Source organism: Cicer arietinum, chromosome 3, assembly GCF_000331145.2.
Source record: "Cicer arietinum cultivar CDC Frontier isolate Library 1 chromosome 3, Cicar.CDCFrontier_v2.0, whole genome shotgun sequence".
Taxonomy (NCBI): Eukaryota; Viridiplantae; Streptophyta; class Magnoliopsida; order Fabales; family Fabaceae; genus Cicer; species Cicer arietinum.
The window spans coordinates 39,156,649-39,166,635 of record NC_021162.2 but is presented as its reverse complement, the minus strand read 5'-3'; positions in this window follow the sequence as shown (position 1 = coordinate 39,166,635).

Genomic DNA, 9,987 nt, shown 5'->3' with positions numbered 1-9,987 from the left:
GATCTGGTATGACCAGAACAGGGGCAATGGTTAACTTGGTCTTAAGATTTTGAAAACTCTTTTCACATTTTTGATCCCACACAAAGGGTTGGCCTTTCCTAGTCAGTTTAATCACATGGCTTATAAACTTTATTTCTGACATCCAAAACTCACATTTGCTTGGTTTGGCATAAAGTTTTCTATCCCTAAGTACTTGCAACACTATTAAAAGATGACTTGCATGTTCCTATGTGGTCTTAGAGTATATTAGTATTCATCTATAAATACTATCACAAACTAATCTAAGTATGGCCTAAAAATTATATTCATGTAATCTCTGAACATAGCTAGGGCATTAGTTACACCAAAAGGCATAAACAAACATTCATGGTGCTCATACCTTGCTCTAAAGGTTGTTTTTGGTACATCCTCTTATTTTATTCTAATTTTGTGATACCCTGATCTCAATCCAATTTTGGAGAACATATTGGCTCCCCCTCATTGGTCTAAAAGGTCATCAATTCAGAAAAGAGGGTACTTATTCTTGATGATCACTTTATTCAATTTTCTACAATCTATGCATAACCTCATATTTCCATCCTTCTTCTTTACTAAGAGCACATGGGCTCCCCAGGGAGACACACTAGGTCTGATAAACTGCTTGGTTATCAAATCTTCTAATTGATTTTTCAACTCACTTAAATCTAATGGGGACATCTTGTAAGCGGCAATGGAGATTGGCCCTGTTACAGACCAAGTTTATTAAGAACTCTATTTCTCTCTCAGGAGGCAATGATGTCACGTACTATGGAAAGACATCCTTAATCTCACTAACTACAGGAATATTAGACAAGTCCAGTTCAGACCCTCAGTTAGAGGATAGTAATAATAGTACGCCTTGAACCCCACTAGAAAGACATCGGAACCCTCAGTTAGAGGATAGTAATAATAGTACGCCTTGAACCCCACTAGCCAGACATTGGAAGAGTAGAGAACTGTTGGTCAAAGAGGGGAATTTGGTTTCCTCTGGTTAGGGAATTCCTAGAGGAATTATGACTTTCCTTCCATGGAAAATTAGAGTTACTGAATGGTCGGATATCTAGTCCATTCCTAATTTGATGTCTAAGCCCTTAAGGGGTAAACATGCCATATTTATTAGAAAAACTCTATCATAAAAGGTGATTGGACACTGGTGACATACTAAGGAGGTCTCTATTGAATTCTTAGTTGTAGTGCTTACAACTAAGGGAGAAGACATTTCAAGTACAAGTAGATAATGTTGCAAAACAAAATTAGAAGAGATGAAAGAATGGGATGCACTAGTGTCAAACATGACAATTAAAAGGATTTCATTTATGAATCCAATGCCAATTATTAGATTATGATTCATACCTTTCTTTGCACTGAGAGCAAATACCATTCCAGTGTTATTCTTGTTTGGGTTGGACTCTGCTTGTTTCTAGCATACTGGACAGGAGGAAGCCATATGACCAGGTTGTTTGCAGTAGTAGTAGACTTGCTTTCCAACCAAGCACTCCCCCCCATGATCTCTGCCACACTTAAGACACTTATTTTCTCTTGGGGAACTAGAGGTGTGTACTTGTTTTCCCTTCCCTTGAGGACTCATCACCTTCAACTATTGGCCAAATTTTCCAGACTCTCTTTTTTGTTGCCACTTAGCCTGCCTCTCCTCTTATACCTTCTTTAAATTGTCTTCAACAATTTAACTCTTGTATACAAAATTAGAATAGTTAGTAAGCTCCATATGGCCTATGTTCCCTATGATTTCGGGCCTCAATCCCCACTCAAACGGGTGTATCTTGCATTCTTCAGTGGGTGCATATTAGGCATGTAGGAAAAATCTAGCCAGTTTTTCAAACTTAGCAACATACTCTGCAACATACATGTCTCCTTGTACACAGTATGTACCCTATTTATATATCATGAAACACACTACAACTTAAATCTTATTAAATAACGTAGAGTCTAATTTGGTTTCACATCTAATGGGTTTAGTTCATTTTAATTATAATATAAAATTGAGTGTGGTCAGAATTAAAACTGTAACTAAATATTAGTACTTGCATTCATGAGATACATTTATAGATGCCTTTTAAAAATAAAAATTATGTGTATATATATAACATGTTTACTTACTTCCTTTTTATCATGTTTAGTTATTTATATAAACACATTTGCTTAGTTCCTTTTTATCCTTTTTAGTAATACGTATAAACACGTTATACTTAGTTCCTTTTAATCTTATTTAGTTATACATGTATACATAATATATTAAGTTCCCTTTATCCTGTTTAATTTTAAACAAAATATGATTATAATAATATGTATGTTTTAACCATACTCAATATATTTTTGGGTCATATTAAAATAAGTAGATAATTTATTTATTTTTAGTAAGTAATTTATTTGTATTTGGTGGTTGTGTGGCTTACTACGTACAATCGAGCCCTATTGAGTATTAATAATTAATTAATAATATATGAATGGTAATAGTGAGGACTAAAATATAATTTAGCAACCTATAGAATTGCCATTAATTTATTTATATCAAGATTGCATGTTGTTTGATTTTACGAAACCTTGTGGTGATTTTTATTGTATGAACGATATGTACTTGAGTGATCTTGTTTACTTAATTGAAATTGTGATATTACTTGAATGCACCACATGTTTGATTTCTAATTATGTGATTGATAAGACTGGACTATGCATTGTGAGTGATGTAAACCAAATATTGGGATTTTATTGTGATTGACTGATATACATATATAATGATGTAAATTCTGATGAATATTATGAATTCAAACATAAACTTATTGAGTTGTGATAATCGAGTAAGTATGAGATATGTGTTATAGATTTTGGTGTGAGAATTATTTTGTCATCATATAGGGAGGGTATGACAAACCTAGTGATTCGGGAAAGTACAATTGAATGAGCCTGACCGTGGAGGGCTACAGTCGAACTGTAAGGTAAGACTGATAGACATTGGGGGTACCTCTGGTGGGGAATTCCTAAGTGGATTAGTTGATTATTCCCTATGGTCGGGAGCTAATATCAGGCCTAAGTGGACTAGTTGATTACTCCTGTAGTGGATTAGTTGATTATTCCCTATGGTCGGGAGCTAATATCAGGCCTAAGTGGACTAGTTGATTACTCCTGTAGTGGATTAGTTGATTATTCCCTGGTGGTGAATTCCTAAGTGGATTAGTAGATTACTCCTGTAGTGGCATAATATGAGGCCTCTTAACCAAGTACTTCAGAGTAGAATGGTACAAAATGATAAAGGAGTATAGAGTATAGGACATGCATAACATTTTATCTTGGTAACTATTTTATTGTGATTGAATTAGATTAACCTTTGATATTATGTTCTTGAATGCTTCTCTTTATTTGTATTGTTTTGACTACTTATGTGTTCTCCTCGTTTATCTTATATTGTTACATAATATCGAAACTCACTATTCGTTGTTTGTGTTTGGTGTTTGTGATGGACGCAAACGAGCACAAAGGTGCAAGTAATGACTAATAGGGTGCCGAAACTCGTATTATCTTCAATATTTTTATTATATGTTTTTTTACGTCTTTCTAGTTTGGGAATTCCCGATCTGATAGTGACACCGGGTTGGGACTATATTTGCAATTATTACTAAATTTATTGACGTGTACTTCCAAGAGATTTTGTTGTCTAAAATTATGATTTCGCGTTATTATGTTTGATGGAAAATTTTGGATTAATGTGATATGTTAAGTGATTACGTGATACTCTTTACCCTGGTAAAATAAATGTTTGAAAGTTTATATATATATATATATATATATTTGAAGAATATCATTATTTTAAGAATAATAAAAAATAAATAAATATTAATTTGGCATTTAGGGTGTCACATCTACGCTCAACAATCCAAACACAAATATCCTAAGATAAGTAATCGAATCATGTTAAAATGTAGATATGAAATTACAACTTATACAAATAAAATAAAATAATCATATAGAATAATTATAATTTACAATCAAATCATACATATTCACTTCTATACGAGGATCGGAATAAATAAATAGGTATATATTTATTCATAATACATAAATTGAAAATCAATTAAACACGTATACATCACGATACAATGTAGTTAAATATCAGTTAATATCACAAATACACGATGATACAATGTAGTTAATATGCTCTTTATGTAATACGACACAATGATCACATTTCCAAACCTTATTTAGACACAATCCTATCATGCCTCTAAATTTCATTTTAACTTGTAGAACACATGTTCTTACACATAGGTTTGCGTCATGTCTCTAATTTAACTAATTCTTTTGTGACAAATATTTATCACGTATATGATTCAGAAGATATAAATTATAATTATTCTCATTTTTGTTTAGTCAAATTATTCTCATTTTTATTTAAAAGATATAAAAAAAATAAGTTTAACTAACTAATTAATTAAAAACAAGCATTTACTCCATATAATTAATATTTTTTTCGCATTGTGTTCTTTTTGTGTACTAACCAAATCCTAAATTATTAAAATTGGGATATGTTTTAGCTATGAATATGAATGAATAAAAAATCAAAATAATTATGGTATACTAATTATAATTTATTATATAAATTATATACCTAATAAATATTTATCATTAAAAAATTAGTTAAAATTATATACAAATTATATACCTGATAAAAGTCTTTTGATTCTATCCTCTTTATATTTGATTTTGATGAAACAATAAAGTTACAAATGATTAAAGGGTACCTTTGAAATAGACTGCATAAACCCAGAAAAAATAGGGTTAGTATAATTTTCTTTTTTCTTTCTAATATTGTTTTTTTTTTATTCTCTCCCATTTCTATTTGATTTTGATGAAAAAAAACTCAAATGCAGTTAAGGAATCGTAAAAATTGAAAAATTTGTTTAACCTGTTTTATTGTACTTTATATTTGATTTTGATGAAACAATAGAGTTACAAATGATTGAAGGGTACCTTTGAAATAGACTAATATTGTTTTTTTTATTCTCTCCCATTTCTATTTAATTTTGATGAAAAAAAAACTCAAATGCAGTTAAGGAATTGTAAAAATAGAAAAAATTTGTTTAACCTGTTTTATTGTACTAATCTGTTTTTCTATTTGATTTTGAGGGAAAAAAAAGAGTTAGTAAAGATCCAAGGTTATCTTATAATAAAGGTGGTGAAATATTTTAAAAACAAAAGGTTGGGTTTTGGGCTCCCTTCCTATGTGGAGAAAGATCCAATATGTGCAAGCCCATGTGTCTAACTTAACCAAGTGGAGAGAGGTCAGATTAGTGAGAGAGAGATAGCTGAATTCAGAGAGTGAGGCAAAGAGAAAAGTGAGAGAGGAAGAGCAAAACCCATTTTTGCATAAAACAGAGCAGCTACACTAGATTCGCGATTTCTCCTACGTTCACCGTTTGATCGGGCTGAAATTTGGACAGCAGGTTCGTGACTCATGGTACCATAATCTGACCGGTTGGATCGTCGATCAGAGGTCTGAGGTGGGAGTAATTGAGCTCAGACAGTAGCAGTTTTTCTGGTTTTTCTGCTGAACTTTGTTCTCAATTTCATGCTTGTTTTCTCATTGTTTTGGCTGATTGTTGTGTTGGTTACCTTGCTATTTTTGGCTGGTTACTGAGCACGAATTTGTGCCATATTTGAAATTCTCTTGTACCCATATTTTGATCATAGTGGAGCTCTATTACTGGCTTGGTCCCGTGGTTGTTTACTTCTCACATTGAGAAGGTTTTTCCACGTTAAAAATTATTGTGTCCTTTGTGGTAGTGATTTTAGTTGCTGTGATTATTTGTTGTTGCTCCTCACAGATTCTTGCAAGTTTACGAAATTGATTATCCGCTGCATATTGCTCTGTTAGAGTTGTTATTGTTATTTGTTGTTGAATTTCCCATCAGAGTGGTATCAGAGCTCTTTGGTTAAGGGGCTGTTTGACTTGTTTGAATGATGGAGGCAAATACAAATAGAATGATTTGTTTGAATGACACTAATTATCACTTATGGAAGGGAAAAATGAAGGATCTGTTATTTGTGAAGAATTTGCATCTTCGTGTGTTTGCTAGTGAGAAGCCATAATCCAAGACTGATGAGGATTGGAGTTTTGAACATCAGCAGGTTTGTGGTTTTATTCGGCAATATGTAAAAGACAATGTTTATAATCACATTGCTAATGAGGAACATGCAAGATCCTTGTGGAAGAAGATTGAATCTTTGTATGCTTCTAAATCAGGGAATAATAAGTTGTATTTGTTGAACTCCTTGATGAATTTGAGGTACAAGGAGGGGACTTCTATTTCAGATCATTTAAATGATTTTCAAGGGCTCCTAGATCAATTGTCAGGTATGGGTATCAAATTTGATGATGAAGTGTTGGGACTATGGCTACTGAATACTCTACCAGATTCTTGGGAAACCTTTCGGGTTTCAATTACAAACTCAGCTTCTGATGGTGTTGTCTCTTTGCAAAGTGTAAAGGGAAGTGTTCTTAATGAGGAAATGAGAAGGAAGGCACAAGGTACTTCATCTCATTCTGAGGTACTTGTCACTAAGAACAAGGGCCGAAGTCAAAGAAAGGAACCGAAAGGGAACATACAGAATACCAGAAGTGCGAGTAGAGAAAACAACAGAAGTAAGTCCAAGTCCAGATACAAGAATGTGGAGTGCAATTATTGTCACAAAATGAGGCACATACAGAGGAACTACTTCATATGGAAAATGGAGAGCAAAAACAATAACAATAAGTAGAGAGATAAGAATCCTGATGATGATGACCGTGTTACTACTGCTACTTGTGATGATCTGATTATTCTCCGTGACTATGACTCAGTAAATCTTGTATAAGATGAGAGCATGTGGATTATTGATAGTGGTGTTACACTGCATGTTACACCAAGGAAGGAGTTCTTCACATCTTACACTTCTGGTGACTTTGGAGTGTTGAAGATGGGTAATGATGGTGTGTCCAAGGTAGTTGGTATTGGTGATGTTTGTTTGCAGACCAACATGGGAGTGCAGTTGTTGCTTAGAGGAGTCAAACATGCTCCAGATGTTCGCTTTAATTTGATCTCTGTGCAGATGCTTGATGATGGTAGTTATGATAATCACTTTGGTTCAGGAAAATGGAAACTCACCAGAGGTAACTTAGTTGTGGCCAGAGGGGAGAAAATTAATAAACTGTATTGGACTAAAGCATTGGTTGCTAAAGGCAGTGTGAATGTCATGGATATGGAGGCTTCTTTGTGGCACCGCAGGCTTAGTCATATCAGTGAAAATGGGCTGAATTGTTTAGCTAAAAAGGATGTACTTCCGGGATTAAAGAGTGCAGAGTTGGAGAAATGTTCTCATTGCATGTCTGGTAAGCAGACTAGAGTATCCTTCAAGAAACATCCTCCCTCAAGGAAGTCAGAGTTGAGCAAAAACAATAACAGTAAGCAGAGAGATAAGAATCATGATGATGATGACCGTGTTACTACTGCTACTTGTGATGATCTGATTATTCTCCGTGACTATGACTCAGTCAATCTTGTATCAGATGAGAGCATGTGGATTATTGATAGTGGTGCTACACTGCATGTTACACCAAGGAAGGAGTTCTTCACATCTTACACTTCTGGTGACTTTGGAGTGTTGAAGATGGGTAATGATGGTGTGTCCAAGGTAGTTGGTATTGGTGATGTTTGTTTGCAGACCAACATGGGAGTGCAGTTGTTGCTTAGAGGAGTCAAACATGCTCCAGATGTTCGCTTTAATTTGATCTCTGTGCAGATGCTTGATGATGGTGGTTATGATAATCACTTTGGTTCAGGAAAATGGAAACTCACCAGAGGTAACTTAGTTGTGGCCAGAGGGGAGAAAATTAATAAACTGTATTGGACTAAAGCATTGGTTGCTAAAGACAGTGTGAATGCCATGGATATGGAGGCTTCTTTGTGGCACCGCAGGCTTAGTCATATCAGTGAAAAGGGGCTGAATTGTTTAGCTAAAAAGGATGTACTTCCGGGATTAAAGAGTGCAGAGTTGGAGAAATGTTCTCATTGCATGGCTGGTAAGCAGACTAGAGTATCCTTCAAGAAACATCCTCCCTCAAGGAAGTCAGAGTTGCTTGAATTGGTGCATTCTGATGTTTGTGGCCCGTTGAAGGTAAAGTCATTTAGTGGTGCACTTTACTTTGTTACTTTTATTGATGATTGTTCCAGAAAGCTTTGGGTCTATGCTTTGAAGACAAAAGACCAAGTTCTGGAGAAATTCAAAGAGTTCCATGTTATGGTGGAGAGACAGTCAGGCAAGAAGTTGAAATGCATTCGTACTGACAATGGTGGTGAGTATTGTGGACCATTTGATGTTTATTGCAAGCAGCACGGTATCAGACATGAAAAGACTCCTCCTAAAACCCCTCAGCTGAATGGTTTAGCAGAGAGAATGAACAGGACATTGATTGAAAGAGTTAGGTGTATGTTTTCTGAAGCAAAGTTGCCTAAGCATTTCTGGGGTGAAGCATTGTACACGGCAGTGCATGTTATTAATCTGAGTCTTGCAGTTGCTTTGAATGCTGAGGTGCCAGACAAGATTTGGTTTGGTAAGAATGTCAGGTATGATCATTTGCATGTCTTTGGTTGCAAAGCATATGTGCATGTTCCAAAGGATGAGAGATCCAAGTTGGATGGGAAGACAAGACAGTGCATCTTTATCGGTTATGGTCAGGATGAATTTGGCTACAAGCTGTTTGATCCAGTTGAGAAGAAAGCTGTTAGAAGCCGTGATGTGAAGTTCATGGAAGACCAAACCATTGAAGACATTGATAAGATGGAGAAGACTACACCTGAGATTGATAATGGTTTGTCTGATGTTGATCCAGTTCGGATGCCTACACATGATCTGGATACTGCTGAAAATAATGTTCAGAATGATGAGCAACATGGTGATGTTGGTGATCAGCAGCTTGGAGATGATTTTGATGTTCCTAATGATGATGCTGAAGAAGAACATGAGATGTCACAAGATGAGGATCTTGGTGATGCTCCTGAACCACCTCAAGCTCAAGTTTGGAGGTCTACTAGGCAGAGGAAACCATCCACCAGGTATCCTTCTGATGACTATGTTACCTTGACTGATGGAGGCGAACCTGAATGTTATGATGAAGCCATGGAGAGTGATGAAAAGAAGAAGTGGTTGGATGCTATGCAAGATGAAATGAAGTCTTTGCATGATAATCACACTTTTGATTTGGTGAAACTACCTAAGGGAAAGAAGGCTTTGGAAAACAGGTGGATCTTCAGAGTGAAGCAAGAAAGCAATTCTACATCTCCAAGATATAAAGTCAGATTGGTTGTGAAAGGTTTCAAACAGAGAAAGGGTGTTGATTTCAATGAGATTTTTTCTCCTGGGGTGAAGATGTCATCCATTAGAACTATGTTGAGTTTGGCTGCTACTCTTGATTTGGAGGTAGAGCAAATGGATGTAAAAATTGCTTTCCTTCATGGTGATTTGGAGGAAGAGATTTACATGAAGCAACCTGATGGTTTTCTTGTTAAAGGCAAGGAAGACTATGTGTGTAGGCTCAGAAAGAGTCTATATGGTTTGAAGCAGGCTCCGCGTCAGTGGTACAAGAAATTTGAGTCAGTTATGTGTGAGCAAGGCTACAAGAAGACTACTTCTGATCACTGTGTCTTTGTTAAAAAGTTTGCTGATGATGATTTCATTATCCTGTTATTGTATGTTGATGACATGCTTATTGTTGGGAAAAATATTTCAATAATTGACAGGTTGAAGAAGCAATTGGGCGAGGCATTTGCCATGAAAGACATGGGAGCTGCTAAGCAGATTCTTGGTATAAGAATCATGTGTGACAGGAACAAGAAGAAACTTTGGCTGTCACAAGAACACTATGTTGAAAGAGTATTACAGAGGTTCCAGATGGAAAATGCTAAGGCTGTAAGTACTCCT